The sequence below is a fragment of the Oryctolagus cuniculus genome, chromosome 9 (assembly GCF_051225735.1).
Source record: "Oryctolagus cuniculus isolate XC-2025 breed Fujian yellow rabbit chromosome 9, ASM5122573v1, whole genome shotgun sequence".
Classification (NCBI taxonomy): Eukaryota; Metazoa; Chordata; class Mammalia; order Lagomorpha; family Leporidae; genus Oryctolagus; species Oryctolagus cuniculus.
Genome location: NC_142875.1, coordinates 113,884,122 through 113,893,389, shown reverse-complemented (window position 1 = coordinate 113,893,389; position 9,268 = coordinate 113,884,122). Strand labels below are relative to the sequence as shown.

At 46.6% G+C, this 9,268-nt stretch overlaps 1 protein-coding gene across 6 annotated transcripts in view; it reads left to right on the top strand.

Moving 5' to 3' along the window:
• The first annotated feature begins 4,403 nt into the window (after positions 1 to 4,403).
• EPS8 (EGFR pathway substrate 8, signaling adaptor) overlaps positions 4,404 to 9,268 on the top strand; it is a 188,473-nt gene continuing 183,608 nt past the window's right edge. For 5 of the 6 annotated variants that reach the window (XM_070049441.2, XM_089303877.1, XM_089303880.1 and 2 more), the window contains exon 1: positions 4,415 to 4,643. The gene's annotated coding sequence lies outside the window, so the exon portion shown is untranslated. Of the gene's footprint in view, positions 4,644 to 9,268 lie in introns of all 6 variants that reach the window. The other variant, XM_070049440.2, reaches the window with a different exon arrangement.

The window sequence follows — 9,268 nt, the reverse complement described above, 5'->3', positions numbered from 1 at the left end:
CTTTCCTGTGGAAAATGAATTCTTGATTTTCAAAAAAGTTATAAAAGCTAAAGATTTAATCCATGTGTAAGAAGTGCTATACATTCATGTTATATATTCACTTATTTATTTTTGACTAATAATATTGCTTGTAGGTAAAATAGGAGTTACACTAGAAAAACTCTTTGTTAACGATTTTTCACATCCTATCATGCTTTGAACTTTTCACACATCTAGGTATATGATATATAATAAACTGAAACATGTGTGCATTCAAAAGCAAAGCAAAACTGAATTTCTTTACCCAAATATAAACATCAATTACAAAATGAGAAGCAAGCCCAATATCTCTAAAGTAAAAGCAAATATAATAATCCAAGCATTTTGGCTCATTTCTCCAACAATGTAAAATAATAATAGTGGTGGTGGCCAAAGTGAAATTACTTGTCTACCAAGTGATACTTAAAAGATTTATATTGGATCATAAAACAATCATATACTAAACTACAGTATCTTTTTATCTGGAGATATGTTTTGCATTATATGACCTTAAGACTGGGAGTCTACAGAGGTATGCACAGCAGATCCTAAATGATATTCATATGTCAGTTTCAGGAGTGGGCATGGAGAGGGCTGTTTGGAAATTATACTCAATGTTTGGGTAGTTCAGATATCTTTAGCTATTGCTCCTAGATAAAACTCAGTCATAATGCTCTGTCCACAATTCCTGTATCTAGTTTTCATATCCAGCAATAGATTCTATCCATTCTTCAAGTTCTGCTACTTCACTCACCAGTTTGAACGTCCCATTCCCTCCATAGGTCCATCTTCAATTTGTCCTTTATCATTTTCACCCCACAGAACAACATTAACAAATGAGATTTTTTTGAAGATTTATTTATTTTACATGAAAGAGTGAGAGAGAAAAGAAGAGGCAGAGAGAGAGAGAGGCCTTCTATCTGATGGTTCACTCCCCAATTGACCGCAATGGCCGGAGCTGCGCCGATCCGAAGCCAGGAGCCAGGAGTTTCTTCCGCATCTCCCATGTGGATACAGGGGCCCAAGGACTTGGGCCACCTTCTACTGCTTTCCTAGGCCACAGCAGAGAGCTGGATAGGAGGTGGAGCAGCTGGGACTGGAACCGCCTCCCATATGGGATGCCAGCACTAACAGGCATTGGCTTTACCCTCTACGTCACAGCGCCGGCCCCAACAAGTCAGATTTTCAAAAAGGGATACTTTGTATATGGTGGTACTAGAAACAGCTGCATGGCATTGATTCTTACCAAAAATGTAAGCCAGATTATTAAAAATAGCTTTAAGTTTAAAAGAGGTGGTAGCGGGGCAAGAACTTGGCACAGCAGTTGAGATGTCTCTTGGGACCCATGCATCCCATGTTACAGTGCTAAATTCAAGTCTTGAAGCTTCCAGTTCTAACTGCCTGCTAATGTGCACCCTGGGAGGCAGCAGGTGATGGCTTAAGTACATGAGTCTCTGCTATCACATGAGTGACCTTTTTTTTTTTTTTTTTTTTAATTTTTATTTGACAGATAGAGTTAGGGAGAGAGACAGAGAGAAAGGTCTTCCTTCCGTTGGTTCACCCCACAAATGGCCGCTACAGCCAGCGCTGTGCTGATCCGAAGCCAGGAGCCAGGAGCTTCCTCCTGGTCTCCCATGCGGGTGCAGGCGCCCAGGCACTTGGGCCATCCTCCACTGCCCTCCCGGGCCACAGCAGAGAACTGGACTGGAAGAGGAGCAACTGGGACTAGAACCCAGGGCCCATATGGGATGCCGGTGCCGCAGGCGGAGGATTAACCTAGTGAGCCACAGCGCCAGCTCCGAAAACCCCTTTTTTTACAACTGACCTTTAGGTGACTCCTTAAAACCAGAAGCCATATCTTTAGCTTTATGGATGAGGACACTGAGACTCAGAGAACTTAAGTAAGTGCTCAAATCTACACAGACAGTTAATCCTCCACAGGTGGAGGATTAACCAAGTGAGCCATGGCACCGGCCCCAGCAAATGAGTGACCTTGATGAAGTTCCTGGCTCCTGGCTTCTGCCTGGCCCAACCCTGGCTGTTGCAGATACTTAGAGAGTGATTCAGCAGATGGCAGCTGTCTCTGTCTCCGTCTTTCAAATTCCTAAAAATACACATTTTTTTTAGTGGTGGGGAGCACTTATACAAGAATGGGTTAATTTAAAAAACAGATCTTATTTAACTAGCCCTGCATTTAAAAGATAAAATTTGACAGGAGAGATTGAGAGAACTTCCATCCCACTGGTTCACTCCTCAAATGGCCACAACAGCCAGGCCTAGGTCAGGCAAAGACTAGCAGCCCGAGCTTCATCTGGGGTCTTCCATGTAGGCATCAAGGATCTAAGTACTTGGGCCATCTTCTGCTGGACTGGAGGGTGCTGGATTGGAAGTGGAGCAGCTGGGATTGGAACTGGCTGCCACTCATGGGTTGCTGGTGTTGCAGGCAGTGGCTTAAGCTGCTGTGTCACAACTCCAGCTCCCATTAATGTTTATTTAAAATTATATCCGCAAACAAATAAAAAGAAACTTAATAAGGATAAAATTTAAAAAAAGGTCCAAAGTTACAGAATTACAGAAGTGTAGACTATGTGTGAAAGACATGGGTGTTCTATTTGATTTTAGGTACTATGTTTGCTAAAAGAAAAACACAATACAGGTTTAGGATTAGACCACTCTCCTAACCCACAACCTGCCAGCCTTGGTCTTCTTCCTCCTTTGGCCTCCATACTATTTCCTATTTTTGGGTGTCCCCCCCTTTTTTTTTCTCTCCATGCATAAACAGAAAGAGTATTCTTGTATTGAAGGGACTGCTGGTCAGTTTATGACTCAGGTCTCCCCTACTGTATGGAAATATTGTATTCTGAATGTACCATTTAACAAAGAGAATGAAAAATAAAAGCACATTTTAAGCAGGGTAAGGAGTCTGGTTAGGAGGACTTACTGTGTTATTTGAGGAACAGTGAAAGGGAAAAAAATTAAAGAGAAATAATTAGAAATCTAGTGATCAATTGACAGTTTGTTTCAACTGTGTCATGAATTGCAATGTCTACAAGAAATGCGATTAATTCCGTGCGGTTCCTAAGGGCAGCAACAGCACTAGTTGTGTAAGTTATTCATACTTACATTCATAAATCAAATCTTACAGGTTGTGGTGTTAAGCAGACCTGGATTTTAAGTCTGATGTCAGCATTGGCTTTGGTAGAAGGATGGAAAATCCTGAGCTTCATTTTCCTAGTAATGCTAAATAGGTATAATGAGGCCTATCTATTTTAAGGATTAGAAATAATGGGTTTAAATTGCTTAGCTCCTGGCATGGGTAGTCAACAAATAATCACGGTTACTCATAATATTGATAAAGAGATTTCCGACGTTGGACATGTTCAAGTGGATGGAGGTCTGGTGGAAACATCGGGAAGGTCAGGGGCGAGGATTCCTACGTAAGGAAGGGGACTGGGCTTAATCAGATGCTCATTTCAAGTTTTAGCCCAATGGCTTTGATTTTCACCTGGGTCTGCTACGTCGCTCCTCCCTGCGTTTTGTTTTTGTTTCTTTTCCTCACATAGCAAGTTGGTCACCCACTTTAAGAAGTTTAATTTAGTCTTTCACTGACTTCTGAAGTGTCAACTGACTTTAAAGTTAGGGTGGGGGTGGGAGGCGACCCCGACAACCACCAAGCTGTCTGAAATGCGTGCTGGAGAAGACCGGCTTCCGTAGGCTCCTTGGCAGCTCCGGGACGAGGCGAAGGTGCCTGCGGGTCGGTTCAGCGCCGAGAGGCACAAAGTCAAGGAGGCCTCCGCCGCTTCACAAACTACATCAAACTCTCCTTGGCAAGAGCCGGTGAAACATGGGATCCCAGGCGGCAGCCGTGCGAGGCGGGTCCGGGCTTGCTGGCTCGGGCCGAGGACTTGCACCGTGGAGACCACCCCCTCCCCGGGGACTCCGTGGCTACCACCATTTACCACAGAGGTTGAGGAGACACAAACGAGGAAAGCGCCCGAAGGGGGCACACAGGTCGGAGCCCAACCCAGCAGCGCGGGTTCCCGGCGAGGACCGGAGCGCTCCCTCCACCCGGGGCATCGCCCCTTGCTCTGGCGGGGGTCACCCCTCACCCAGGGACGCCCCTCCCCGTCGGGCTCTACTCTGTTTCCCTACGCCTCTCGGCCACACTGCCTGGGTACTTGTGGAGCTCAGTCGGCGGTTCGCAGCCTCGGCCTGCCTCCGATCGCGGCCTTCAGAATTTGGCGCGCGGCCCGCCGCCGGTGCCCAGTCCGCAGCGCCAGGGCGCACGGAGACTCGGCGGCTCTGCAGCGGCCGAGACCCGGAGCGCGCAGCCCGCTCCCGGCGGCCCGGCGCGCGCTCGCTCGCGCCTTCCCCGGCGCGGGCACTGGGCATGCGCGGCGCGCGGCTGGCGGCGGCCGCGAGCGAGCTGCAGCTCCAGACTCCAGCGGCAGCGACGAGGCCGGCGCTGTGCTCGGCGCGGAGATCGCTTCTCTCCGGCTGGGCGCGGAAGGCGGCTGTGCAGTGCGCCAGGCGGCAGGCAGGCGGGCGGGGTGGGGTTTTTCTTGCCGGCCGACTCCCACCTCGCCTGGGCTGACGGCGCCTCCGGGAACACTCGCGGCTTCGAGGTAAGAGCTCCACGGGTCCGGCTGCCTGGACTCTCCCTGGGTTTTAAAAATCCGCCTTTGTGTGCTGGGATCGGAGCGGTGCCAGGCGCCGCGTCCGCCTCCATTCACTTTTGAGTGCTTTCAACTGGTGTTGGCAGCCAGGTGTGCGAGGGCGCCGCGCGGAGCGGGAGCGGGAGCCGGCGCCCGAGCCGGAGCCGGAGCCGACCCGACCCGACCCGACCCGACCCGACCCGACCCGCGCCCACCTGGCCGGCCCCTCGCGCTCGGTGCTCACGCGGGGTAGGTGGGCGGAGAGGACCCACGGCGTCCCTCACTGCCCTCTGGGAACCTGGGTTCGCAGATCCACCTGTGCCCGGCTGGTGCCCGGGGCGACTCCCAACCGAGTGTTCTTCGGATCCCAGCTTATTATCCTAGACTCCCCGTGCCCCTCACACGGGCGGTTGTGGAGATCGGGAGGGTCTTTCAAAGTGACCCTTTAGGGCACGGTCCCCCCATCGTCTGCCGCCTCAAATTCAGGTAGCCCCTTGTTTATGAACGGCCGGCCCCTGACTGTTGTTGACTTTCTTGGCTCCGCTCCACCTAGCGTTTTACTTTTGGGGACGCGGCCTTTCTCCCGGCGCCGTCCGCGCACGCCTTGGGAGGGGGGGTCCCCGCGCCCCGGGGCGGCCCCGCGGGCTGCCCGACGCCGTTTTCCTGGCTCGGACCCCCGCACACGGCAGCTGTGCGCCGGCAGCGCGCGCTGCGCCTCAAGTCCCCTCCTTGCGGTGCGTGGGGTCTCGTCGGAGCCGGACGCGGGGTTTTAGCGTTTGAAGTCCGCAGATGTCCAGGGCGGCGGAGCACTAAGAGTAGGAATCCTTGACAAAATGCGTTTCAGCGGAGTAGTTAAGGGTTTTTTTTCCTCTGAGGTTTCTGTTCTGGCCTCGGATGATAAGAGTAAGACTGATGTTTTAGGATGAGTTCAGATGAAACTTGATTTCAGCTGTGTGAAGAGCGAGATAGGATTCCAGAGGGGCTTTATATATATAGCAGCCTCGAAAGTAACTGTTGCATACTGCTTTCATTTATTTCCGTTGAAAGGAAGCCATTCTTGTACAGCTCCTTGAGTCTTGGAAAGCGTGCGCCCATAAAGCGGCTCATGTGGTAGTCTGTTGTGTCATCTTTCTGGACACAGTGTTGCAGCTTGGGAATTGTGATGTCGAAGAGTTTTGGTCATGAGCCCACAGAATCTGAGAATGAAAACACTTTGTAGATTTGCCACTTCAAGGGGCGTGCAGACTGTTTCACAAATGTGGTAGATGCCTGTAGAATCCCTTAAGTGTAGAACACACAGATTAAGACTTCAAAAATTCCACAAGTCACTCGCTCTGCAGCAGGGGAAAGAAAAGTTGCTTTTATTTCAGTGTTGAGATAACCATTGGGCACAATATGTGACTTTGTAACTTTTTTTCGCTTCCCAATGTCACTAACCATCATTATATATTAATTTTCAGCCTTTTATTAATCATGGGGAATATTTTCAATGAAATCGTGGTTAGGGTGATATTTCCTTTGTTCTTTGTCAGGAGCCTAATGTCTTAATTTTCAACACTTAGTTTCTTGGTCAAAGGTGAACATTACACACACACACACACATTATTTCTGGTAGATGCCTGCTGCAAGTTTTGAACCATATACCATATTTACCATATACCAGTCTTTTCCAAGCTTGCTCCTGTCTGTTTTCATTGGGTACCCTGCAAGTCTGTCCTTTCCTTATATTATCCTACACATCCTTCTCCTGCTGCATTTTACTCTTCTTCTGATTTTTCTCTTTTCTTCATTTGTCTGTTTTAATTATGCAGTTAACTGAAACCAAGTTTGTATAAAGAAACAGAGTATCCAGGATACTAAATTCTTTCTGCTTTCTTGACGCTTTATTGGATGAGTATGTTAGCACAAAGTTGAATAATATAAAACTTAGATTGCTTTTCTGATTGTATTATACATCTTTTCTAATTATTCAGATCAACACACTACAATATAAGTTGATGGTAAGTTGCAGACTTTCAAACATCTACATAAGTATGTAAGGGGAAAATGTGGAAATTTAGTTAAAATACTCTGGCTATAATATATCCCTGTTGGGAGTTGCGTGAAATTGGTTGCAGCTGTTAGTGATTGGAAATATTAAGAAAAATTCTGTAATGGAATAGTTGCAAGCATTTTTAAGTTGAATGTATACAAGAAAATGGGAGGCTCTCAGTGCTTCACTACAGCCTTTTTCAGTGTTTTCCGGATTCTTCCCTAAGTGGGATTTTAAAAAGTAGACTGTATTTTTAAAGAACAGTTTTAGATTTATAGAAAAACTGAAGAAATAGCACAGTGACTTCTGCTCCCAAAGTAGTCCCCCGCATCCCTTAACACTTTACCTTAGAATTTGTACATATATTTGTAATGAATTACAAATTTGTATTTGTAATGAATTAGTATCAGCACATTATTATTCACTACAGTTCACACTTTATTTATGTTTCCATCATTTTCTCCCACAATCCTTTTTTTCTGTTGTGGGACCTACCAAATGGAAACCATGTTACATTGAATCATCATGTCTCTCTCAGGGACCTCCTAGCTGTGATGCTCATCAGACTTTTCTTGTTTTCGATGGCATTGATGGTTTTGAGGCGCACAGATTGGCTATTTTGCACAGTGCCCCTCCACTGGAATTTATCTGTTATTTTTCTCAGGATGAGGCTGTGATTGTGGGTTTGTGAGAGGAAGATCATAGATAGAGTGCCATTGGTGTCCCATCATATCAAAGGGTGCATGACTGCCTTGTCAACACGGATGATTACGTTGGTCATCTGGCAGAGGTAATATTTGAGTTCCCACTGGACACTTTCTCTCTTTTTCCCCCTTTCCATGCTGTGCTCTCAGAAGGAAGTCACTGTGCTTCCCCCACCCTGGGAGGGGGTGGAGTTATATATTAAGTACTTGGAAGGCTTCTGCTGGGAGATTTTCCTCTTTTCCCTTTTGTATTTGTTTACTCAATCATTGGCTTATATTGCTTCAGACTCATGGAGATGTTTTCCTACTTTGGGTAGAAATAAGTGCTGTCTTGTTTTGTTGTTCAAATTGCTGCTGCTTGGCCCCCATGTCCCTTTGACACACCAGTGTCAATGTGAGTGTGGGTGTCAATTTTGTTGCTTTTGAAGCATTTCTTTACTTTTCTGGCACTCTAAGATACTCCAGGCTCATCTTGTATATATCTTGTGCCAGTCTAAAACCAGCCATTTCTCCAGTTTGATGACTTTTATTTGGAAATGGTTCTCGAAGCTGAAATTTCAGTGGTAGAAGTACTTTTTGCTACTGTAGTCATTGCCTTTAAACTCCCTCATCTGACAAAGCAAGGAATACAGACCCATGCATCTATACATATTTCTGTGAAGCTACTCATACATGTATGTACATTTCCATGTGACTGTGTGTCTGTGTTAAGCTCAATGTGAATTCACACAAGTGTCTCTCACCCTTATCCATTGACATTTGTATCATTGTAGTCTTCGCTTGTTTATCTGTAAACTCACTCCAGCAGTGAGAAGAAATCTGGCTCCCACCATCTGCCATCCATTTGCTTAATTGTTCATTTGCATTATACATGTATAGCTGTGTGAGAGCTGTTAACCTGTGCTTCCATGGGAAGGGACTCTTATCAACCAGAGGACAGTGCTTATGTGCACTTCCTTTTGCTTTTACAAAGCCTCCACTCATTTCCAAAGTTAGTTAGCCAAGCACCTTTTCCTCCTGTCCACTCTGGTGAGAATGTTGCACTCTTCCTGTGTATAATACAGTTAGATACTGTTGTTGCAATCTGCATTCCATCTTGGGATCCCATGGTCGTCTAAATTATTTTTTTACATATGCATACATTAAAGTTCACTCTTTATCTGCTGAAGTTCTGTGAGTTTTGATAGTTGCATACTTTGTTACACTTATTAGTATAAGTAGCATAATTACCATACAGAATAATTTCAATGCATTAAAAATCTCCTATACTTCCCCTATCGTCCCCGTCTCTCACCTCCCACTTGTCCTCTGACAACCATTGACTCTTTTTTTTTTTTTTTTAGCTTTCTCTGTGCTATTGCCTTTTCCAGATGCCATATAATTGGAATCATAGAGTCCTGGCAGACTGGTTTCTTTCACTTAGTTATACACATTTAAAGTTCATCCATGTCTTTTTTTTTTTTTTTTTTTTTTGACAGGCAGAGTGGATAGTGAGAGAGAGACAGAGGGAAAGGTCTTCCTTTTGCCATTGGTTCACCCTCCAATGGCCGCCAAGGCTGGCGCACCACGCTGATCCAAAGGCAGGAGCCAGGTGCCTCTCCTGGTCTCCCATGGGGTGCAGGGCCCAAGCACTTGGGCCATCCTCCACTGCACTCCCTGGCCACAGCAGAGAGCTGGCCTGGAAGAGGGGCAACTGGGACAGAATCCGGCGCCCTGACCGGGACTAGAACCCGGTGTGCCGGCGCCGCTAGGTGGAGGATTAGCCTATTGAGCCACGGCACCGGCCTCCATGTCTTCTTATGGTTCAGTAACTCAGTTTCTTTTTGTCACTTAACAATATTGAAATCGTGGATGTATCA